The sequence below is a fragment of the Aegilops tauschii genome, chromosome 5, assembly GCF_002575655.3.
Source record: "Aegilops tauschii subsp. strangulata cultivar AL8/78 chromosome 5, Aet v6.0, whole genome shotgun sequence".
NCBI classification, from domain to species: Eukaryota; Viridiplantae; Streptophyta; class Magnoliopsida; order Poales; family Poaceae; genus Aegilops; species Aegilops tauschii.
The window spans coordinates 310,009,725-310,035,777 of record NC_053039.3 but is presented as its reverse complement, the minus strand read 5'-3'; positions in this window follow the sequence as shown (position 1 = coordinate 310,035,777).

Here is a 26,053-nt window from a genome sequence, read left to right as displayed (position 1 = left end):
GTTCTGAACCCTTTCCTTGACATCATGCACTAGATCTTCCGCAACTCTCTCTTCCCACGCATTGGGGACAAGGACAAGGTGCATGCTTATCTTGTGGACATGTTGCTTCTCTGTGAGGAGGCGCGGATCTCTCAGACACAAACCTTGGATGTTTCCCACATCATGTGGTGCGAGCTTCGCTTTGCGGTGTTCAACCGTAAGGTTCCCATCTATGGACCTTACCTGTTTCTGCTGATCTCGAAGACTTGGGAGCAGCGCTTCCCTCAAGATGAGTTCTTGGCCCCTGACTGGATCCGTCATGACCCCATCAGATTTCGCATCAAGCCCCAGTGGGCTAACACTACCACTCGTGCTGAGGCAGCGGCTGCTAAGATGGCTGTGGATGGGAGGAAAGTGAGGAGGAGAATGCAGATGAGGACCGCCCTACTGGACATGCCTCTTCCTCCACTGAGCCCTCTTGGGCTAAGAAGCTGAAGGCCAAGATGAAGACTCTGTTCTGCATGCAGGCAAAGGGGCAGTACCGGTCTCACGTTGCCTCCAAGGAGAGCCGCCGCCATGACAGGAAGATCATGCAGGTTTTTGGAGAGGAAGTTTCCGGCGGGTCCAAGGAGCACATCACCCGAGAGGCCGAGTGGATGGCAAAGCAAGGCTACAAGTGAACTGATTTTGAGGAGGAGCCCATCCCCGCCGCCGAGTCCGATGTCGACCGTGCGAGTGACTACTCCGCTTGAGCCACCACGTGTGTTGTAGGTGTCCTCTCTGCCTTTTTGGCGTCCCGATGCCAAAGGGGGAGAGAGTGTAGGGATTTGCGAGTCTTGTGTCGTGTTTGTGTTTGCTTTGCTTGCGTTTGTTCCATTGAACCTTGCTTGCTTTGGTTTGGTTTGAGCTCGTGAGACTTATCTATCATATGGTGTAAGACATATGCACTCTATCGCATCTTATTGAGCTTATGATATCTTGTGCTATTTATATTTTGCTCATACTTACTATCTTGCTTAGTGTTAGCCTTATTGTTGCAAGATATGCATTGTCTATAAAATATAGGGGGTGTTGATCCTAGTATGTGTGCCGTGCAGTCCAAAGCATTTATCTAGATAGCACACATCTAGGGAGAGCCCGTCTATAATTTAGAGATGTGGGGTTTGCTTATGGTCTATGTCTTTCCTTTTGTGCAAATCCCGTATTGTCATCAATCCACCAAAAAGGGGGAGATTGTAAGGGCATATTTATCCCTAAGATGTTTTGGTGATTGATGACAATGCTTTTGTGGACTAATCGTGTGCCTTCAGCTTTTCAGACATTTCGTCACTAGGCACAAGACGGTTTGGTGCCCCTCGAAGACTATTGAAGACGGCGTTTTTCTACGTTTCTTTTTGGTGTGTTTGAGTCGTAGGAAAGCCGTACTATTAAGAGGGGTCCGCTTTGGAAAGGTTTGGGTGGAATCATCACATACACATCTACTCCTTCTGCACCGCCTTTTCCTTTGGCACTTTGGAGCATCCGCCGTTTCATCCTCTATGCATTTTGTCTTGGTTGCTCAACTTGGGCTTGCGGTAGTACTGCTCCCTGGAGCGGTAGTACCGCAGGCACTTGCGGTAGTACCGGACCTCGGTGCAGTAGTACCGTAGGAGCCCATGGTAGTACCGCTCCTCGGGAGCTGTAGTACCATGGCCCCCAGGCCAAGTGCTGCTGCGCGGCGGTAGTAGGGGCGGTTGTAAAATTTTACATCTGCGCCCTACGCGGTAGTACCGTGCCCTGTGCACGGTAGTACCGCGCGTCCTGGCCTGGCTCAGCCGCCGCGCGGTAGTACCGCTCCTCCTGCTATACTACCGTGTCGGATTTTTGCATCGACTCCAACTCAACGGAAGTTGCTACGGATGTAATTTTTTATGTCCGTGCCTTCCCGTTCTTTGGACCTTCCCTGCCTTGCGGTAGTACCGCAAGGTGATGCGGTAGTACCGCACATGCGGTTCTACCGCTCTCCGCTTTAGTGCGGTTGGGCTGTCCAGAACTGTGCTGCTCGGGCGGTAGTACCGCAAGGCCCCGCGGTAGTACCGCATGTTCTTGCGGTAGTACCGCGACCCTGGCGCGGTAGTACCGTGCTACGCAGAATGGGTTGGTGGATAATGGTTGGATTTGTCCCTCCACTATATAAGGGGTGTCTTCTTCCCCGAGTTGACTACCTCTTCCACCCCCAAGCTCCATTGTTGCTCCAAGCTCCATTTTCACGCGATCTCTCTCCCTAGCCAATCAAACTTGTTGATTTTCTAGGGATTGGTTGAGAAGGCCCCGATCTACACTTCCATCAAGAGAAATTTGATTCCCCCACTAATCCCTTGCGGATCTTGTTACTCTTGGGTGTTTGAGCACCCTAGACGGTTGAGGTCACCGTGGAGCCATAGTCCATTGTGGTGAAGCTTCGTGGTGTCGTTGGGAGCCTCCAATTAAGTTGTGGAGATTGCCCCAACCTTTTTTGTAAAGGTCCGGTCACCGCCTCCAAGGGCACCAATAGTGGAATCACGGCATCTCGCATTGTGTGAGGGCGTGAGGAGAATACGGTGGCCCTAGTGGCTTCTTGCGGAGCATTGTGCCTCCACACCGCTCCAATGGAGACGTACTTCCCCTCAAAAGGAAGGAACTTCGGTAACACATCCTCGTCTTCACCGGCTCCACTCTTGGTTATCTCGTCCCTTTACTTGTGCAAGCTTACTTGTGTTATATCCCTTGCTTGCTTGTGTGCTTGTTGTTGTTGCAGCATATAGGTTGCTCACCTAGTTGCATATCTAGACAACGTACTTTGATGCAAAGTTTAATTTGGTAAAGAAAAGCTAAAAATTGTTAGTTGCCTATTCACCCCCTCTAGTCAACTATATCGGTCCTTTCAATTGGCATGTCATAAAAGAACAATTCATGCACACAAAGTAAAGGCCAATGCATACTATAATCAGTTTCTTGCTGTTTTATCGTGTTGGAAACATAGAGAGGTGGAGATGTAGTTCCTCTCTCCTAATAATTGCAAGTAGGAGCAGCAAGCACATGCATATTACATTCATGAAAATCATCATGTGCAACGGTAAAATGCAACCCATCAACATAATCCTTAATAAGAGCAAACTTCTCCGATATAGTGTAGTTTGGAGAATTCAAAAAGATAATAGGACTATTATGCGTGGGTGCAATAGCAACAATTTCATGTTTAACATAGGGAACTATAGCAAGTTCATCTCCATAAGCATAATTCATATTGGCATCTTGGCCACAAGCATAACAAGCATCAAGTTCATCAAAAAGGGGTATTTCAAAAGAATCAACGAGATCATAACAATCATCATAGCAATCATCCTTCGGTAAGAATGAAGGGACATTAAATAATGTATGAGTTGGAGAGTTACTCTCGTTAGAAGGTGGGAACGGGTAGCTAATCCGATCTTCCTCCTTTTGTTCTTCACTCTCCTCATCATCTTTTTCATCGAATGAGCTCACAGTTTCATCAATTTCTTATTCCATAGAATCCTGCAAAATATTAGTCTCTTGGACAGCGGAGGAGTCCTCAATATATGGTTTAACATAGGCATTAGAAACATAATTATCATAACAATATTTAAGTATGGCAAAATTTTCAGATTTGTAAAGAGTAGCATCATAATTTTCAAGGAAACAAGCAATTTCATAAGCACCCTTAAAAGCAACAAATTCTTCAATTTGTTGAACATCGTAGTAATTATAAATACCCTTAGCACACGAAGATACGATTCCATTATCACTAAACTCACATTGGTAGGGAAGGTGTTTCTGAGGGTTTTCAGAACAACAAGTAAAATCATATATTTCACATAAATTGCAAGCATAGCACTGCAAACGATCAATTTGATCCAGTAAAAGTTTCCCTTTTTCAGATATGCGGTGTCGCACATAACAAGCATGCTCATCTAAGGATTTGCCCTCAACTAAGCTAGTTGGGGTTTCAGCCCGAGCACATAGGGATCAAAGATGATCCAAGTAAAAAGCTTCAGTAGTGTGATAGATTTTGAGTGGTTCTTGTCGGGTGGTAGGTGCGACATATGCCAACGGGTGGCTTATCATTGTGGGAGCCAGTAAGACATCGCCGGTGCCTGGAAACGGGATAAGGCGAAGACATGCACGCCGGCGAATCTTACCCAGGTTCGGGGCTCTCCGTGGAGATAACACCACTAGTCCTGCTTTGCGGGGTCTCCGCATGATCACTAGATCAACACAAGTGGCTACAAGTGGCTCCTTGAGCTGTTTGGTCAGAGGAGGAAGAAAGGCAAGGCTAGCTCTTCCCCTCTCTCTATGTGGTGTTCAAAACTCTAAGGGATCAACCCTTTGCATGGGTGCCCTGGGGGGTTTATATAGGCCTACCACCCAGGGGTACAATGGTAATCCGCCTGGATGCGGGTCCAGGCCGTCAGTGTCTGTATCTGCCGGCTTCTCCGCCGGCTGCTGGGGCCTGCCGACTGGTGGGTCCCGCCGGCTGCCAGTTACTGTAGCTTCGCCCCGATGACGAGGGCCTCACCGAGGTAAGCATGGCTACAGTGCCGCCATCCGGCGGGCTCTCACTATAGCCTTACCCTGTCTTGTCTCTTTTATGATGCACATACTTCGAGGGAGTGAGGTAGCCGACTATTGGGAGCCGGCTACACCCCAGGCCGACTGGGGGAGGCCTGGCTGCCTTCGAGCGTCTCTCTGGCTGAAGGGGCCCGCCGCCCACGGGCCGTACTGACAGCCTGTCGCGGGCGTCATGGTCAACATGGCAACAGTGCCGCGCCGGACGGGGATGGCCGACCCGTATGGCGCACTGTAGCCATGCGTGCTCCGGGATTCGGGGGTGGCAGGCTTTACTGTAGCCACGCCCCATCTCGTCACCGTTATGAGGGTGCAGACTTCGGCTTCTTGGAGTCGGCCCCCTTGTGGTTCTCTTCGGGAAGGTTTTTAAGGGCTGGGCCGTCTTCCAGTAGTTGGTTCGTGAGATAGCCGGCCAGGGGAAGGCGGCCCTATCCTTTGGGTGCTTGAAGGCACGATCGGCCTGATAATTTTCAAAGAGCCAGGGGGAGTCGGCTAGGCTACCCGTGGCCATTTACTCCGACAGTAGTCCCTGAAGCTGGTTGGGCTTCGAGGCTGAAAGGAGGATGAGAAGCTCAGTCAGCTTCCTATCTTGCAGAGCCAGCAGCTAGGAGCCGGTTTTGATCAGGTGCGCCGTCTTGGTGAGGTTTTTAAGTCTGAAGGCGGGAGCCAGCTGGTGCGCACGCCAGGTTGTGGGCCGGCCGCTCGCCGCCCACGCGCCGCGTGGCGCCCTCTGGCTGGAAAAGCCTGCCCTCCCACACGCGTGATGGGACGCCGCCACAGGCCGGGGCCCACCACTTCCACGCCTAGGCCCGGGCGCGGATCTTCTGTGGCCCAGAACGGGCCGCTCGCCTTCCGACGGCAGTCTCCCCACGTCGTTAGGGTGCAATAATCGCGGGACGTGGGGGAGTGGGCGCAGTTAATCCCACGTTCCTCCCCACGCCTCGCCTCCTCGGCTTCTCCACACGAGGCTATAAGTAGGGGGAGGAGGGGGAGGGGCAGGCACTCGCACACTCACCCTCGCTCCGCAATTCTCTTCTTCTTCTTCACCGTTGCAGCAGCCCTTCACCACCGCACCGTACCTTTAGTCTTCGCACTTCCCACAGCTTTGCCGCCGCGGGGCCGTGTTTCCCTTGCCTCCGCGCCTTTTCTTGTCAGCTTCTTGCCGTCATGCAGCACGGCGGAGACTGGGACGGCTCCAACGTCCACGCGGACCACATCGACTTCCTCCGCAAGACGCGGCAGTTGCCCAGCAAGGACCAGGTGCGGGTTCGTCTTGCGCCGAAGAGGGAGATCACGCCGGCGCCGGAGGAAGGCGAGCGGGTAATCTTCCGCTCGCATTTCTTGCGCGGCCTTGGCCTGCCCGCGAGCGCCTTCTTCCTCTCCTTTCTTGAATTCTACCAGCTCCAGCCGCACCATCTCACTCCAAACATAGTGGTGCTGCTGTCCGCCTTCGTCACTATGTGTGAGGGCTTTCTTGGCGTTCTTCCCACCCTTGAACTCTGGGGGGAATTCTTCCAATCCAAGCTCGGCACCCGCATGCAGGGCGTGCCGGCTCAGAGCGGCGGCTTCATCGCGATGCGGAGGCCGGCAGCCGAAAACCCCTTCCCTGCCATCACGCTGATCCAGTCGGTGAAGCTCTGGCAGAAATTATACTTCTATGTGAAGAACGTCACCCCGCAAGGCGACTACGTCAACTTGCTGGCTTACGTAGGCAGCCCCCCGGCTGGGAGGCAGCCCCAGTGGTCCTATCGGGCCAGGACGCTGACGCCGGCTGGAGCCGCCGCCGTCGCCCGACTCCGGGTAATGATCCAGTCGGAGGGCCTGACTGGGGCCGACCTGCTGGCCGCCTTCGTGGTGCGTCGGGTGCTCCCACTTCAAAGCCGCCCTCATTTGATCTGTCAAATGAGCGGCCAATTCGATCCGAGTCGGATGTGCACCAAGGAGATGCCTCATGACGAGGTAGCTCACATGGTGAATTATCTCGCGAACTGCAAGCTCTCCGCGGAGTGGCAGTTTGGCAAGGAGCCGTACTCCCGTGCCAATCCCCCGCCTACGGTACACTTTCTTTATCTTCTCTTCTTTAGTTTTGTCACTGAGTTTTTCTTGGCCGACTCTGACTAGTCGGTTTGTCTTGGTAGGACCCCCTCATTCGATCGGCGGCCGGGACAGCGGGGGCGGATCGCCAATTTCTCCCCGACCGGGCGGCGCATGACTTGGAGGACCCCGAATTGGGGGCGGCCGCTATGGACGACAACACCGAGGCGGGAGGCAGCGAAGCAGGCGGCTCCGGGCTTGGGGCCAGCTTCGCCGACTGACCGGATGATGACGAGGCGGAAATCGTCCCGCGCCGCCAGCCGGCGTCCGATCATGGCGCGGGTTCGTCTGCCGTGCCGATTGTCCGAGGCGGCGCGCAGAAGCGCTGGGCCGCGTCGGGCTTTTTTGGCAGTCGGCCGAAGAAGCCCAAGAGCGGGGCAGCGGCGACCAGGCGGGAAGAGGCGGCTGCGAAGGCGACCCTACAACGGGGATCCCTCATGCTTGCACGACATGGAGAGCACCATAGGACAACACCGATAATAAAACATGCAACTCAAACCAATCACGATCATCAATTCACCCATAGGACAAAACAGATCTACTCAAACATCATAGGATAGCCATACATCATTGGGAAATAATATATAGTGTTGAGCACCATGTTAAAGTAGAGATTACAGCGGGTAAAAGAGGGGTTACACCGCTGCATAGAGGGGGGAAGAGTTGGTGATGACAGCGGTGAAGTTCTTGGTGTAGATTCAACAAAAAAAGACACATCCGTGACATTTTGGGCCGAACGAAAATCTTTTCTGTCATACTTATGACACTTCTATGACGATAATTGTGACAAAACCCGGTATAATCATAGATGTGGTGGGGTCCTACTTCTATGAAAAAAATCATGACAAAAAATGGGCTTTTCGTCCTGGGCGGGCCGGAGACGCAGCTGCATGACATTCTTTGGGCCGTTCATGACGGAAAAAACCGGGGTAGAAGCAAGGGCGCAGAAAATATCGGGGAGTCCCCGGTTACGGTGGGTGGTCGGGGGCCAAGCGATGCGCGTTTCTCTCGTACGTACGCGCGTGTGTGCGAGGCGTTGGGCTCTAACTGAACCCGAGCGATTGCACTGCAGGCTACGCATTACTGAACCCGAGCGATCGATCGATGGCTGTTAACTGAACCCGATCGAGCGATTCCTTCGCTACTGCTGCTAACTGAAGCCGATCGATGCTGCCTCTGGATGAACAGTGAGCGTTGGGGGGGGGTGGATGAACAGTTCCCGGTGGGGGTGGATGAACAGGACCCCGTGGTGTTGCCTCTGGATGAACAGTACCCCGATCGATCGAGCTGGTTGGGGCTAGATGAACAGGACCCCGTGGAGGGCTGGATGAACAGGGCCACCCCGTGGAGGGCAGGATGAACAGTAGACGGTGGAGGGCTGGATGAACAGTAGCCCGTGGAGGCTGGAGGGGGTCGACGGTGGAGATGAACAGTATCCCGTGGAGTCCCGTTTTGCGGTACGCACACCCCTCCCGATGAACAGGACCCCCGTTTTGACCGTAGCGCACCAACACAAGTCAGTTTCATCCGTTTTGTGGTACGCCACACCCCTCCCGATCAACAGGACCCTCGTTTGGACCGTAGGAGGTCCGTTTCCTCCATTTTGCGGTACGCTAGACCCCTCCTGATGAACATGATCCCGTTTCGAACATGGCCGGTCGAACACAAGGCCGTTTCCTCTGTTCTGCGGTACGCCAGGCCTCGTTTCCATCGGCTGTTCCGTCCAAGCCCTCCCGATGAACACGACGACGCATTTCGTTCCGACCCAGCCGGTTGGCTCCCCATGAACACGACGACGATGCTATTTCTCCGTTCCGACCCAGCCATGTACACGAGCCCTGGCCGTACGTATGCGCGAGTAGGCGTTCGAGACCCTGCCCGTATGTACATACGTGGCCATATTTTCTTTCTTGCACACTGGCCGCTGTACATACGTGTACATGCTACGTGCGCGCCTCTACTACGACACGTGCACGCCTCTACATCGACCAGTATGTACGTACACGTTCGCGACCAGAATGACAACGCTACATACGCTTCGACCAGGTGGGTCCCGACTGTCAGGCACTTCCTTGCCCGCGAAGATGTAGCTGGTGGGTCCCAACAGTCAGGGGGGCAAATCGTTTTTTGCCCGGACGCACTTCCTTGCGTGCGAAGATGTAGCTGGTGGGTCCCAACAGTCAGAGGGAAATGTTTTTTTTCGCGAAATACGGTTGCCCATCCGGTGGGTCCCTGCTGTCAGGTGGAGGAATAATTATTTTGCACGTAATAAGGAGGCACTTCCTTGTGGCCGCCGTCGACCCAGCTGTCAACCTCTCCACGTACAGTACTCTTTCGATGGAAGTCGTTCCTTGACCACATTGACCACGCCGCGTCGAGAGCACCAGGGCGGTGGATGACGGCGAGGCCTAGGAAGGGGACGACGCAGAGCCGGGGAAGACGCGGCAGTGGAAGCCCGCGCGGAGAGGAGTACGAGGGTTCACTGGTTCGGCTGTGGTGTGAGGCTGCCGTTGCCACAGGGCCTAGCCAGCGGTGGGAATAGTAGGGGCGGTGAGGCCTCCGCGGCAGCACAGCTGGCCACGGGAGGCAGGAGCATGCGGCATGGCCGGCGCTGCTATGGGCGGCTGGAGCAACAAGACTAGAGGTTGAAGAAGCACTACGACCATTGGATGGACATCATACGGTCACTGTAGCTAGAATCATTCATATTGACTAAGCTGACAAAGCACTCCGTCCCCGTCAACTTAGTAGGCCCACAGGTCAGCTTCCGAAATGGCGCGCCCCAGATGTCAGGGGGAGGAAGCATTTTTTGGGCGGCTGAAGCTAGAATATTCGAGATTGAAGAAGAAGGACGGCATCCGTTGGATGGACATCCAACGACCACTGCTGCTAGAACCGTGTGTTGACTATAAGTTGACAAATCCTTGCATACGCGTCAACTCTCTTTTTTAGGGGACGCGTCAACTTAGTAAGGCCACAAGTGTGTGGCAGAGAACTTATAGCCCATTTGTGATTTGTAAGAATGCAGCCAATTTTTGAATTCGAATGGAATTTACTACAGTCCATTTACAGTTTGTTAAAAGTACAACCCATCTCAACCAACCGTTCAAAACAGAATTCAATAAAGTTTCCCACATTTTGATGGGATCCGAAATATTTTTATCCTGAAATTTCTAGTCAGATTAAATACAATTTCAATATAAATTTATATTACGTAAAAATCCAACGAAACATTGCGCACGCAACAATTAATGAAATTAAAATTTTCAATATCCAAAAATAATATTTTATAAAGTAATTACGTGTTTGGTGCATTTTTTATAGTTACTGCCCAGTTTTTATAATTACATCCCTTTTATTATTTCTTAAAGCCCATTTTCTTGTTAAGCCTAATGCATCCCTCCTAGGAAAGATTTGTAGCCCAGCGGGGCGGAGAATAACAACTTGACCTTGCCTGGGTATTCCTAAAAAAATATATAGCTGGGCTAGCCTTTTTCAGCTTGAAAAATTTTAATATCTGGGCTGGATATCTGGCCTGGGCTAGACGGGCCACAACCCGCCTAGTTAATAGATGCAGTGATGTTTTCGTTGTTGTTCACAGGAGAAAAATTAATATATGGGCTAAACATCGCTCAAGAAAAACTCTGCAGTGCTCACACCTCAAAAACACAAATACTGCTCGAGCTGCTTGGTCCCAGCTGTCGGCCGCTTCTTGTGCAATTCTCTCGTTTATAGACTACATAGGTTCACAATGGTGTGGGACCGTGATGTCAAGAAACCAGGAGGAAGCAACAAAAAATTATAGTTTTATATACTAATAAGGGGGCACTTGCTGTCATCCTCTCCAAGTAAAGTCATCTCCTCATCCTCATGTCCGTTGACCATGTTGACAACGCGAGACGGCGGTGCCACGACGAGCGCAACAACTCGAAGGACGACGGAGAGGGCCTCACGGGCCCTACAGATGGTCAGATATAGCGCCCGCTGCTCATTCGGGAAGCCAGGATCATAGGGCCACATATCCGCGACGGCATTGTCGTTCGCTTGTTCACCGGTGCTCGTTGAGGAGACGGAGGTTGCAGCATAGGTCCTCCTGCGCTGGTAGCTCTTCCGCCATTAGGGCGTCGAAGTGCGGCCGCACCTGCTCTATCGTGAACACAGCATGAACCGGCTTGGACAGTGGCACCGGCTCCTGGTCGAAAGCTACGTCGATCGTCTGACTGTCATCGCTCAACTCGGCGAGGTAGTTGGCGAGCCAGCATGTCCGGCTGCTGGACCGACCCGCTGCCAAGCACGCGTCTGATTGCCCTGGCCCACCCAGACCGCCTCCCTCGCCCGCGCGCGCTTTCCGCCCGAAACGGTCAGCGCCGCCCGCCCCGCTTCCCGGTGCATGCGATTGCTCCGCCTTCAAACGACACAAGTGCCGTCCGTCCGTCCTTCTGCTGCCCACATTAATGATACGCGGTTGCCGAGGCGGCTACTCCGGTGCCACACGTCCGTCCCTCCGCCGCCCACCATTGCTATATAAACTGCTGCGTCGGCCATAGCCACAGTCATCCGCATCCGTTCCTATTCTCCTGTCCACACCACTACTGCCCACCATGGCTTCCTCGCGCTCCAGCGCTCTTCGGGACGGGCGGACGACGGACCACAAGGAGATGGCAGCCATTGCTGCTAACTGGCTGGCTAGCAGGCAGCCAGAGGACGACGATGTCCCAATGGAGAACATGGTAGTCGACGATCCGGCGCCAACCCCCTCCTCCGCGCCATCCTCGCTGGTGCATTGCACCATGACCATCGGCGAGGCTCGTGCCCAATATATGGACACGATGAGGCAGAAGCGTGAGGAGCAGTTCCGGGAGGCGCAGGCCGACGCTGCCTACAACTACCATCTCCTCCAGGAGCACTTGCGGGCGGAGGAGCAGATCGCCGTGGAGCGGGCGGAGCAGGAGGCGCTGCTCGACTCGTACCGCTCCGCCCGCGAGAGCCGCCTTGAGCACTGGCGGTACCGCATGCGGGTGGCGGAGGCTGCGGCCGCCTACAAAGAGGGCGATGAAGCGGCCGAGGCGCTGTTTGGCGAGACCGAGGACGAGGCAGAGGACAATGCCGGCTCCGACGAGTCCCCGCTCCGCTGGCGTCGACGAGGCCCTGCTCCGCCGAGGCCCCACGACGCCAACAATGAAGCAGAGGACACTGCCGGCTCCGCCGAGGACCCACCCTGCCGGCAACGAGGGGGAGGATTTTCCCGCGCTCCGCCGAGGCGCCGCCCACCGGCAACAAGACAGAGGACATCGCTGGCTCCGCCGAGGCCCCGCCCCGCTGACAACGAGGCTGTGCCACACAGAAAACAAGGAAGAGTAGAACACGGTAGGTCGCCGCCGCTCGGGTCCAAGTAAGGCCACCGCTGCTACCGTCCGGTTGCTGGCACTGAGCTGTACATCATGGAAAAATTCTATGATTACAGGATGGTTGAAGAGCGCTCCGTGGTTGAGCAAGCTCATGAGATACAGTCATTTACTAGAGAACTTGAGCACTTCAGTTGTATGCTACCGGACAATGTGCGAAGTAAAAAGGAACAGAAGGAGTACAAAGAGTTTGAGCAGCTTTTTAGCGTTCCTGTACATTGCAATCACAGCGATTCACATGTCATAGACAACATTCAAAACAATCGATGATTATGCATCTCAGCGATTCACATGTCAGAGCCAATATTTACTTCACAACTAAAGAATAAAGAAAAAATGGATCGACGTTGCTGACAGCAAAGGGCGTCCCATTCGAAAATATCAAACGCATGTCTTCTTGCTAAAATCAATGAGCAAAATTTGACAAGGTTTTCCCGTTCCAAAATATCAAATGCCTACGATTGTGGAATGGGCAGGGATTGCCATCAGTTCGGACATTGACATGGCACCTCGTGCTAAATAAACCAACTGTTCTTTTTGTGCAGTTCCACCAAAATCAACCAAATTCGCGCGTAGCTTGTATGATTTCGCCCTTATATGTTGCAACACCTTGAACTTATCGGCACCTCCTTTCTTGTGGTGGAAATGAATGATTCGATGTATTCATGAACATTTTGTCCAGTTCCCATTGAAATCAAGCTGAGCACCCCTGTTTGCACAAATACAAAAAAAGTGATTAGTATAAAGCAAACTGTACTATGAATTGACAGTTTAAACAGGCACCTACATGGTCCATGTAGAGCACACTTTTACAAAAATGGAACTCACCGGAAAGAATCCTAGAACAACATTGTACTCGCGCATCATAGCAAGAAAATGGAGATTTGTCAGTCCTTCTGAGCTGAAGTTAGTTTGGTCTTGTGGGGGGTAATTTAACCATCCTTCAACTGCTCCTTCTGATGAGAAGATAGACAGGGCTTCTTCATCCTGGCATAATCGGAACTAGTCACTTCATGTACTCCATATTCTTCTTCAAAGGAGGATGATCCTGTTGTGCAAAGACAAGTGGATAACTAAATGCTAGCATCCCTGTTTGCTCGAAAAAAAGGAAAGGAAATATTTAAAACAGCACAGATGAAGCACTTCTCAAGGACAATACCACTTTTTGATGACAACATCTAAACAGTAGCACAACACCAATAGAGATGACAAAGCTCAATCATATGGATGAAATCAGTGGGCGAGTACCAACCTTTGTCAGGAGGCTTATTGTGTAGAGCATACAGATGAAGCACTTCTCTGGAACCATCTGTTGCTATCTACTGTGGTGGCCATGCTTACTATATACTCCTCGATTAGATTAATGTTTCCAACATCTTCTTGTGCAGTTACACTAAAGTATATGGTATCTTCAAAGAAGATCCCTGTTTGCACAAGTAGAGATAATTACGTATTACATTAAGAGTGGCATCAAATCAGTGGCAAAACAATTGCTCGTTCCAGCCATAGCAATAAATTAAGATGCAAAACTATATCATTAATTGTGTCATCACAGTTCCAGTGCTTCATTACAGCACCAGGAGTTGATTTTTGTTTTTCTTCCGCTTGTTCTTCCCCTTCATCACTTGGTTCAATAACAGACAAGCTTCGCCTTCAATGTAAGATTTGGCATGTCAATTAGGTTGCACAAGTATAGCACTAAACAATGACTTTAATTTTCTGATGGAAGTGGCAAAATACAGGCCAACAGTTGTGAAATAGCCTTATCTTACCTCAATGGGATATTACTGTGCACATACAGATTGGAAGTCTTGTCTCCATTTGTGCAGTTCACTAAAATCAAGCAACATTATCGTACAAGTAGCACAACATATGAAAGCACACTACAGAATCATGTGAAAGAAGGCTAGTACTGACCTCTCATGACGCGGAATTCAAACAACTCACAAGAAGAAGATTTGAACCAAATTTGCCAACACGGATAGGAAGTAAGATCTCCTCTTGTGCAGTTCCACTAAGATCAAGCAATCAAGTAACGTTGTCGATGTGACATTTTGGTTGAACTGCACAAAACACTCTTAAGACAAAAGTGTTTTGTGCAGTGCAACAAAAGGTCACAATGGCAACGAGGTGAAGTTGATAACCTTGTTTACACAGAGGTGCAAAGGAAACAACTAGTGGTCAATAACGGTGGATAACACAGAAGCCAACAAAAAGAAGCACCTACCTTATCTAAATGGGAAAGAAAGCAAGACAGTAGCATTTCTCAAACGGTGGCATTGATTAATACTAACATAGAGATTATATTAACAATAAAATTCGTTAAACATGTAATTTGCTTTTAACCGTGGCATTGCATCAATTTTCCAGCGGCATTATTAGAGGGTGTTTGTTTACAGGGACATTTTGGTGGAGGGACTAAAAAAACTCCGTGTCAGTCCCATCTGAACCAAACAGGAGGGACTTTTAGGGACTAAAAGTGGGCATTTGGGACTAAAGAAAGAAGACCCCGAGGGAGTGTTTTTGGGACTTTTTCCAATAGTTGCCCCTGCCACGCATCGCACCGTGTCTCTATTAGTTCACTACTAGGGGTAACATGGTCTTTTAGCATGTCATTTAATAACTTCTAGTCCATGTTTAGTCCCTGGAACCAAGCAGGTAGGGACTAGGGAGTTTTTAACCAAACAGGGCCTTAGATTAACAACAGCTAAAGAGTTGCACGGGACAGTGGACGCACCAGCACCATGTGCATCTACCGATGTACTGGGGTGATGCACAGTCTGTTGCAACAAAGAACAAACAACCAAGGAGCATATTTGTGTTGGTCCCAGTTTTGTTATCTTTAGACACCTTTCCCTATGTGAGCGCAGCAAATCTATTGCTACTCAAACTCTACAGCCTTGTCCCCCAAAACAAAATATTAGTTTGTTACAAATGTGCGTACTGCGTTTGTCATTGTTTTCCTTTTTCGACCAACGTAGGTGCTGGATAGCCAGTCTGTACTAGTACTTTCCCCACTTCCTTTCCTCTGTGAACCCTGTCCTAGATTTATGCTATACAACTTTCCCCCATTCCTGTCCTCTTGAACCACGTCTTAGATTCATGCGATACAATTTTCCCGACTACTTTCCCCCTTCCGTTCCTTTTTGAACCACGTCCTAGATTCATGCTATACAACTTTTCCCACTACTTTCCCCCATTCCTTTTCTCTTTGAACCACGTCCTAGATTCATGGTATACAACTTTCCCCACTACTTTCCTGTTTGATCCAACACCTAGATTCGAGTGCAGAAGCGGAAAAAGCCCACATGCAGCTAGAGCAATGCATGTGGAATAAGTAAATTATACCTTAAGGTTCTTGGGGTGTGGTTCGGTGGGCGACCGGAGGCCGTTTGACCCACACTATGTACATCGGCGAAGAAGAAGGGGTCGGAGGCCCTCCCGCACCGCCGCTGGGTGAAAGTGAATAGGTGCGCCGATAGTGGATTCCCTCCCTCGCCGACGGTGACAGCGTTAAGCCTCCTTCCCTTCCCGACGGACGGCTCTTTGACCAGCAGTGAGGGGAGAGAGAGAGGCTAGCGAAGTCTTGTTTAGATATGGAGAGGGTGAGAGAGTGTGAAGAGAGCAACTACAAGCAGACAACAGTGAGGGGAGAGAGAGGCCAACGAAGTCTTGTTTAGATCTGGAGAGGGTGAGAGAGTGTGAAGAGAGCAACTACAAGCGCTGAGGCTCCAGCGTGTATATATATACTGGAGAGAGTGTGAAGAGTGCAAACCCTAGAAAACAAGCGCCGAGGCTGCGTCTTATACGTGATGAGGTGATTATACGGTCACTACGAGATCGTATAGCTCCGTATCCATCCATTTTGACCAGTCAAAGAATCCTCCTGGCACGAATTATGCTCAAGTGTAGTTATCGAACCCGAGACCTCAAGTTTGATGAGCGAACAGGCTAACCAGCTACACAACCCGCCCGTTATGTTCAACGAGAGGAAAATAACCTTTTATACATTCCTCCATTCGTGTGACAAGCATGCTGTGTTTTTTGTGTGTGTGGGAGTCATTGGGATTTAAATCATAATCGTGTCATGTGGCTTTGGTGGTAAGACTATCCAAAGTGGTGCAGAAATAATGCAGCCTTAGTTACCTTACCTCTCTCCACGTAGTACGTTGGGTCCCACCAGTTAGAGGGTGAAACAAACAAATTAATAAGAAAAATTAAAAGCGCCAGCGGTGTATCTTACCTCACACATCTCGCTACTGCTCGGGAACACTGTCCAATTGATCCCTCTGTTCGCTCATGTACTATTTTAAGTGAATCCTTATTATAACATGCACACAATTTTGGGCACTTGTATTCGACATAAGTCAGTGTGCCACCGTATATCGTATGACTCCCTCCGTCTAGGTGTAATAAGTCACGTTAGAATGTGCAGCGGGACCAAGGTGCAAGCAGATTGGAGGAGAAGGAGAAACTTGACCGGTCATTCCTCCAATCAAAGCCCCGATTTCTGTCTCTAAACGCAACAATTAATCCAAACAACTAAGAGATGCCTCTTCTCTTCTTGTACATACTCCATTTGTGTCTCACTTCCCGTGGCTTCGCACTCGCACGATTTTCCCATTCTATGAACCTGTGTGTGCGTGTGCGTGTGTGTGTGTTTAACAACATGTGTGTGTTAGAGAGAGCGACAGATTGACCTACTCCTAAAGATAGATGGTGTGTAGTGTACGATTTTATCCGCGAGAGTCGGTGCATCCTCTCGTTTCCGGGCATCCGGTAGGGACAGGCGGACAGCTGCCACGCCCGCTCCTGACCAGCCTGGCCCACCCAAAGCCCCTCCATCGCCCGCGCGCGCTGACCGTTGCTCCAAAGAATCGGTGCCGCATTCATGCCGGGCAGAGCGAACGCGACCTCTCACTGGTGCCTGCGTTGAAGGGAGAAGCGGATTCAAGAGTGATGGTTGCTTCGTCCGTCCAACTTATTGCTGGGTCTATGTGATTTGACGGCTCATTGGTCATTATTACTGAGGTGGTAGGACTGCTGGATGTCCCACACTTTTGGCGAAAGGAGGTACTACTAGATTACAATTTTCAACATTCTTACGGCGGAGGAGTGCAAGAGTAGTGAAAACACGCAGGCTCAGTGATTACATGGCCCACCTCACACTATCACCATATTTTCTGGACACCGTGCGGCACCTAACTCTTACATAGTACTACTTGTATAGTACGTACTGTAATTTATCAGTGAGATATTACAATGCTATGAAGCTTGCAGCTTCTGTTACATGTATCTTGCGTCCAAGGTTGCCCGTTGCAACATTTCATCAAATACAAAGGAGACTAACATGCATGCTATTTCATCTCAATGATTGACAGATCATAGCAAATATGTACTCCCTCCGTTCCAAAATAAGTGTCTCAACTTTATGCTACATACGGAGCAAAATGAGTGAATCTACACTCTAAAATACGTCTATATACATCAGTGTTTGGAGTATGTACTAGTAGTTCATATTGAAATCGACTAAAGGACATATATATTCCAAACAATATGATAATCTCTCTAACCAAGGTAGTAGGGACGAGGAGTAAACGGAGTGAGTAGTAAAATTTTCTCCTCGTCCTGCGAGCCACCGCGCGCATGGGCGAGGGAGCGGGCGTAAGGCGTACAGTACTACTACTCATGCAGTCCCTAGCCATTGAAACAGAGACAGCTAAAGAAAAAAACGATCCATGCAGTCCCTAGCCCTTGAACCGTAAACCCTAACCAGGCTTTAATTTGCTGGCAACGTCAGCGCTTCCTAAGAAATGAAGTTTGCAACCCTTTGACCATCGGATCATTTTGTGCAGTTTCACCAAAATCGAGATGAGCATCCCTATGGCAAAGAAATTGAAGAAGCGTGATTAGAATAAGATTACTGGGACTAGTTGATGACACATAAACTCATCACAAATACAATATGTACAAGCCAGTAGAGGTATGTGCGGGGCAAATAAGTAGAGAAATATCCACATGGAGTGATGTGGGCAGCTGGAGCAGTGGTGCAAGCCGGCTGTAAAGGGAGTTGTACCTGAGGGATGTCAGGACGTAGCTCAACCTAGAGGAGGGCGTCGGGAGGAGGTAACTACCCACGTCGCGCCAGTGAGCAATGGACGAAGGCAACCTCACCGGCTTTGTGAGAGAGAATGGCGGGGACCCCTGATCGGGACGTGCCGACAGTGGGTTTTTGCCGTCGGCGATGGCGACCGCATCTACACTAAGCATCCACCCCTTCCCCCGGCGGACGTGATCCGCCGGGATGTTAGAGATGTGGCCACAGTGGTTTTGTGCGAGAGAGTGTGAAAACTGAAGAGAGCAACCCCAGCAAGCAACCGTGTAGGCTCGTCCTGCCTATGTATATCATGGAGCGGTTTCCTTTTCTCTCCATATGAACCTATTTATATTGCGTACGTGCCACTGAAGGAAAAAATTTATTTATAAATGACGCGGCACCTACTACTCGTTCTCCTATAAACCTTGCGCTTGGCCTCTCCAAACTATTAACCTTGCGATTGGCTCTTAGGCTCTTTGGGAAGTCGAGCAATAATGGTACTGCAGTGTATATCGTTCTGGCTATATGAGACCGAATGAATTGCTACACGTCCACCACGTGGCGAGGGTCGAGGGGCGAGGGAGAGTGTGTACTATTACGTCCGTTTCAATATGGACTACATACGGAGCAAAATGAGTGAATCTACACTCTAAAATACGTCTATATACATCAGTGTTTGGAGTATGTACTAGTAGTTCATATTGAAATCTACTAAAGGACATATATATTCCAAACAATATGATAATCTCTCTAACCAAGGTAGTAGGGACGAGGAGTAAACGGAGGGAGTACTAGTTAAATTTTCTCCTCATCCTGCGAGCCACCGCGCGCGTGGGCGAGGGAGCGGACGTAAGGCGTAGTAAGCAAGCTTCACCTCATCCTGCGAGCCACCGCGCCCGTGGGCGGGGGAGACGGCGTACTAAGCAAGCTTCTCCTCGTTCTGCAAGTTTATGGGACACATCAAAAGTACTCCAGTGTATAGAGCCTTGCCTCTAAGGTAGGCCCCACATGGTTTGCCTCTTTTTTAACATGACGCGTCAAGTCGCAATATGTTTGTTCACCCGTGGTAGACGATCCTCCCTCCATCTAGTGGACAACCAGTACACGTGTCAAGTTACCACGTGGGCTGCCTTTTCGTACAGAAATGAGCTCCACCATGTACCCGCGTGGGTGTGGTTGGGAAAGACACGGGAGTACGTGCGCCGTGCGTGCACCTCTTCTATTCGTGCATGTCCCCCACCTATGTGGGTGTGTGTGAGAGATACAAACCTAGGCAAATGGCTTGTGCATTCGTGAGTTTTTTTTGGGGGGGGGGAGGTTGATTTCGTGAATGTATTTGTGGGAATATGTGTCGATGACATCTCAAACAAAATTTTGCATGCAATGTGTGTGAAATGGAGGCCTATCCATATCATATATAGAGGGTTGGGCGGTCCACGAGAAGAGAGGGAGGGGTCATAGATATCGATAGAGTCGAAGAGAGGATCAAGTGGGTGGGTGCAAGATCGATGAAGAGAGCCATTGAAATTGTGTGTGTGTGTGTGCAAGTCAAAGATATAGGGCGACTGACCTAGCTACCAGAACGTCAGAGGGCACATGTCAAGTTTGTGTGTGGCAGGGAGACATCACTAGAGCGCTCAATGTATCGGTGTGTGTGTTTGTGAGAGGGGGTGGGGGGAGGGGTAGGCAAAGGCCTAACTATAGAGGTAGAACGACGCGTATATGTGTTGAGAAGAGAGACCCAGCTATGTCTTGAGGGAGATCGGTCGACATCCATACATAACTGAAGGACGGGAAATAGGATGGGACAGAGAGAGGAGAGAGAGGGAGGGAGAGGGGTAGAGTGCTGGATGGGTGATGGAGTTGCTTCTCGAAGATGGTGGGAGAGGCCTACTAGACAAACTGAGGGTGGTACTGCAATATTATCAATAAGAGTGGGGATGTATTTCTGTGTGTGCCTGTGCGTGATAGATCTGTCAGGACACATCCATGGATGATTAAGGGGAACCATGTGTTTGGTAAGCAAACCTAACTAGATCAGTAGATCAATTGTTGTTTGTCGGAGGAAGGGAGAGACATAACTAATGAGGTAGATCGATCGACGCGTGGGGAAAAACGAGTTATAAGGACCTAGGTAGCTATATGTATAGCGGGAGATCGGTCGGTGTACGTCCATTTGTTAGAGGCAAATAAGGCCTGACGAGACGGATAGACAGAGAGAATGGAGCTAGGAGGTGGTGCGAGAGGCCCAGCTACTAGCTAGATAGGGGGAGGAGTGTGCGGTTGTGAGATCGATGAAAAGAGGGGCGAGAGTTTACACGTGAGTGGGACCGTATGATAGACACGAGGCAAGACACATAAAGGAGGAGATTGAAGGTGCGTGTGTATGTTGTAGGCAGACATCGCTGGAGAGGTTTATCGATCGGTGTGTGTCGGAAAGGAGTTGTGGAGACTGTGGGAGAACGATAAAGAACAAAAAAAATGAATGTGCGCGATGGATAGAATGCTGAGGGAGGGGGAGGGCGTGTGCATGCACGAGAGAAAGTTAGTGGTAGCTACAAAGGTTAGAGGATTGTGTGGGTGTAAGAGACTAACAAAGATCATAATTTGATATGAAAGTGGATTCATATATTTGAATAGGAGATCATAGTGTTTTAAACATATGCATGCATGAATATAGCGGTGATACGCATGTTGTGGTTTTGCACATGTTATACCATAATGTGATAATGCATGGCGTTTGCAACTCACAGCTAAATGTCAAACAATCTAAACCATACTATACATCGAACAATCTCATATTTTATTTGAATTTGTGATAATGTGTGGCGTTTGCAGCTTACAACTAAATATCGAACAATCTAAAAATACTATATATCGACCATTCTCACATTTTATTTGAATTTGCGGTAATGTGTGGTGTTTGCAACTCACATCTAAATACTTGTAGGCGTAGGGGGCGGGGCACCATACATAATGTGATAAACACATTATACATTGGAGACATGGTTTAGTCTGTGAAGATCTAGCTAGAGCTTGAAATGTACTATGATTTGAAATCAACATAAAGTGGATTCAAAAAATCGAGTTCGAGTTCATATAGTACACATAGTTCATATGTAATTTGAGACTAATCATGTGGTGTGCTGTGAAGATAATACACAAATGATGGTTTAACTTGACAATAATGACGATTGTAGATCTTATTAAAACAGAGAAACGAATTCAAACGCTTTGACTTCACAACAATCATTATTGTAGATCTTATTCAAATAGAGAAACGAATTCAAATTTAGTTCATATTGACGCGGTAGTATATACGTTTGGAATGCACTAAAACGTTCATTTGAGTACTAGGTTGCATGCATTATACACGTAGCGAAATATTTTAATTGAACATAACATGAATTCAAAGTTTTGAATGACATTTGTAGTGCGAATCGATTTGGTACAGTACACGTTAGGCTTGTCCGAAAATTTCAACCCGCGCCTTGTTAGCCCAAAATATTTAAGATATATCTTTGTCTCGTTGTGCTCCGACAACTCCCTCCATCTCATCCCGCGCCTTGCTATTCCAAAATTACAACGCGCGCGAAAACTCCCACCTCTTGTGAAATCCCGACACGTGAAATGCCCGTGATACCCCTGAACCGAAAGAACCGCCTCAAATCGGTGGGGGTACTTTCATAACTTACCACACATTTTGGACAAGCGCGTCCCAAAGCCATGGTTCCCCACTCCCATCCCATCCACCCACCCATTCGTACACCGAGGCCGGGAAAACCCACGAAGCCCCACACCCTCCTCCGTCCGCCACTCAGCCGGAGCCTCTTCCCCGACGACGTCGTCCATAGCAACACCTCGACATCCGTCATCCACCGTACCGGATGAGGATCCGTCGTCGATCTGCTCGTCCCGCCGGTTCAGCCACCCCGTCCTCCACCTCCAAGGAGCTGCCCCGACGTTCCCCTCGTCTTTCGCGCCACCTCCATTCCCACACCGCCGTCTTCACCTACACCATCGAAAGAGCATCAGCATCACCGTTTCCTCGGATGAAGCTGCGGCCTAATTGGCGCCACCAAAGAGGTTGTACACTAATCGCCGCATTTTCTTCTTGATTCGATCTCACGGTGCTGCCGGCGCTCGGTCCCGAGCCGACACGGCGCAGCTCCACCCACCGCAGCATCGCCGGCCACTTTGTCCACGGCATCGCTCCCTCGGCGGCGACGTCCACATCAGTAGGAGCTGCTGCTGCTTTAGCTCTTGCTCGCGCTGCTGCTCTGCTCTTGCTCTCGGTCCCCTGCCTGGTCTGCTCTTGCTCTTGCTCTGGCTCGCGCTGCTGCTCTCACTCTTGCTCTTGCTTGCGATGTTGCTCCGATTTAGCTACACTTCAGTCGACTGAATCGAATTTTGGGTCAGTCGATTTTCAGGGGGTGGGGGGCTCGCCGGAGTTAAGGAAGAACCAGCCGCAGCGGGGAGGGGGTCTCGCCGGAGAAGTACCCCACTATCTATCTTAGGGTTCAGGGTGGGAGCGGTGGTCGCCGGTGGTGGTGGGGCGGTGGCGTGGGGATCACCGGAGAAAAAGCTCGCCACGGGGGGGGCTAGAGGGATGGCCGGGGCGGCGGCGGACCAGCGGCGGACCGGCGGTGGGGAGTGTTTTCGGAGCGGGCGGGGCGCCTGTTTGGCCGGCAGTGGCTGGCGGCTCAGGGGGGGGGGGTGGAGGTTGAAGATGAACTGCAGGCCCTTGATTTCGTATCCCACGGCTACAAAATCGACTGACCAGAGATGAAAAAGTCAGTCGACTGACGTGTAGCTTCACCTCTAGTGTGTTAAGTTTCGACAGCAAAATTCAGTTTCGACAGTTAAGTTCAGTTTCGACAGTTAAATTCAGTTTCGATAGTTAAGTTCAGAGATGAGCGGCTGATGTATACATCTAGCACTTTGTGGTTATGTATTTTACGTCATCTATTGGAGATGCTATTAGAATTCCACTCAGGTTAACATTGTCTCTCTTGTCCTGCTTCAGCCTCGGCGTCGTACAACTCACCGGAGCTGCTCCAACGACGAAACCCTCCATCACAGTGGAGCAGTACCTCGGGCTCCATCTCCAGACGCCTAAGATCTTCTTCCCCTCCTCCGACAGCCAAGTCAGCCGGAGCATCCTCACCGGCCAACCCAATCACGCTGAGATCGACATGGCTTCACCAAAGAGGTTGTACACTTCTTGTGGTTTGACTTAATCTCACCATAGTTCTTTGCATCCTGTGATCTTCCAATTCTTGTGAACCAAACACCCAGATTGGTAGAAATCCTGAGTTTTTAAATTCTCTGTTTTGCACGTGCATTCCTATCCTATTCCTGTCTATTTCCTATCCATGCATTGTTAGAATCCTCAAATTCAAGCAAGCCCTTACACAATTACTTCTGTTATAGATATGTGTCAAAGAAAACCTTGTGTGGTTCGTCCTGCTCCTGCGGTGCTGTGTTCCACCCCAGCTCAGCTGCTCCAACGACAGAAGGGTTCGCCACAGCAGGAATCCACTCTCCAGACTGTCTTTCGCCGCCTCAGATCTTCTTCCCCGCCGTCGGCAGCCACGACAACTGCATTACCATCATCAACTGAACAGATGACCTTGAGGACTACACGGGTCCGCAAGAGAGGTCGCACTCTTCCGTGTCTGCTTACGTTATGCATCGCTTAATATGATGACATGCTACTTTATCGTCGTGTTCACCTATTAGACTCCGACCCAGGACCAAACTTATGCTGAAACTTGAGTTTTTAAATGGTTGTGGGGTACATATTGGGGCAGCAATCAGTACTATCTGTCAACTATCTGGTTAATCTCGGGTGTCTACTATGAGTTTCATGTTGGGTGCAAACAAACATTAAAGGAGCCATTATCTGTATTTTTTAACTAAAGCTATTATCTGCCTGCTATCATTGGTTTTGGGTCTATCCACAGTTTGCTACCATCACTCTGGATTTGTGCATGCACTCCTTACATAATCTCACTATGTTTTATTCCTATGCATGTCAGTTATTGCACACAATGGAACTGAACATGTAGAGCAAAAGAGACAAGCCTTGCGTGGCAATAAAATTTCATGCAGACATCGCTCCATGGTGGGCGCAAAGGCAACCCCCCTCCACCCATTTCGGATCGTAATCAAGAGGAAGATAACTGTTCTGAGGGGGATTCAGAAGCAGAAGACCATTCCTATTTACCCCATGAGGTCTCCGCTCTAACTTGGCATGCTGATGTTGGTTATATCATGCATATGGTGCCTTGCATTGCTTACTTTATACATCAAATATGTCAACTGCTTAGTTTAGACATGCTTTGTGTGAATGCCATCTGTTTAGTTTATTCATTGTTTATGTGAATTATGCAATGCCATCTTGTTTAGCAAGGCATCATATATGTGAATTTTGCAATGCCATCCTGCTTAGCCAGTCATCTTATATGTGAACTATATCAGGCCATCCTTTTTTTCCGTTACGTATTACATTTGTCAACAATGTTAGTACATTCAACTACTCTTCGTGTGCATCAGCCATTTGACACGGTGATGGAAAATTCTGGAGTGAAAACAAGGTCTTCAGAGCAGACGATGCTATCTGACGAAGCGCATATCTTGCTGGTTACGGATAGCTCCTCAGAGGAGGATTCAGAGACAGATGACCAGTCCTATTCCCCCCCCCCCGAGGTGCATGCTCTAACTTGGCAGGGTTATGTTGCTCATATCGTGCGTATGGTATCTTGCATTGCTATGTCATTTGCTTAGTTTATACATGATTTGTGTGAATGCCACCTGTTTAGTGTCTAATTACCATATATGTGAATTATGCAATGCCATCTTTTTGCAAGACATTATATATGTGAATTATGCAATGCTATCTTGTTGCAAGGCATTATATATGTGAATTATGCAATGCCATGCTGTTTAGCCAAGCGTCATATATGTGAATTATATCATGCCGTCCTTTTTTTGTATTTCTCATTGCTTTTGTCGACAATGTTTGTATATTCAACTGCTCTTCCTGTGCATCAACCATTTGAATTGGTGATGGAGAAATCTGGAGTGAAAACAAGGTCTTCATAGCAGACAATGCTACCTGGTGAAGCAGATATGTTGCTGGTTAAAGATAGCTCTTCAGAGGAGGATTCAGAGGCAGATGACCGGTCCAATTACCCCCCTGAGGTATATGCTCAAACTTGGCAGGGTTATATTACTCATATCATGCATATGTTGTATTGCAATGCTTAGTTTTTACATCATATACACGATGTCGAATGCCATCTCCTTAGTTGACACATCATATATGCGATTGCCCTCTGCTCACTTCCTTAGTATATAAATCATCACTACTAGGGAAAACCTTATACACAGAATCTTAGCAGCAGCGAGACACAAAAAGAGGCGCTACTGTTAACTAGCAGTAGCGATGTCAAGGAAAGCGCACTACTGCTGAAACTTTAGCAGTAGCGCATGGCAGCTAAACCGCGCTGCTACAAAATGCACCGACAGTACCCAACAACCTAAGTTTACCAGCAGCGCGGTGTCACGACGCCCGCTACTGCTAAAGCAATAGTAGCAGCGCGCTTTTTCGTCATGTCGCTGCTGCTAATTTTGAAATTGTCCACACGGTTGGTCTGTTTAGCAGTAGCGCGTCAGGGAAAACGACGCTACTGCTATGCTTTTAGCAGTAGCACTGTTTTCCACCCGTGCTACTGCTAAGGCGCAGCACCCACCACCTTTTCCCACCCGTCCTCCCCTCCCACATCTCCTCTCCTCCCTTTCCCCTACCTCCCACATCCTTCCTCTCTCACTCTTCTTCTTCCTCAATACTTCTCCCCCATTACTCTCC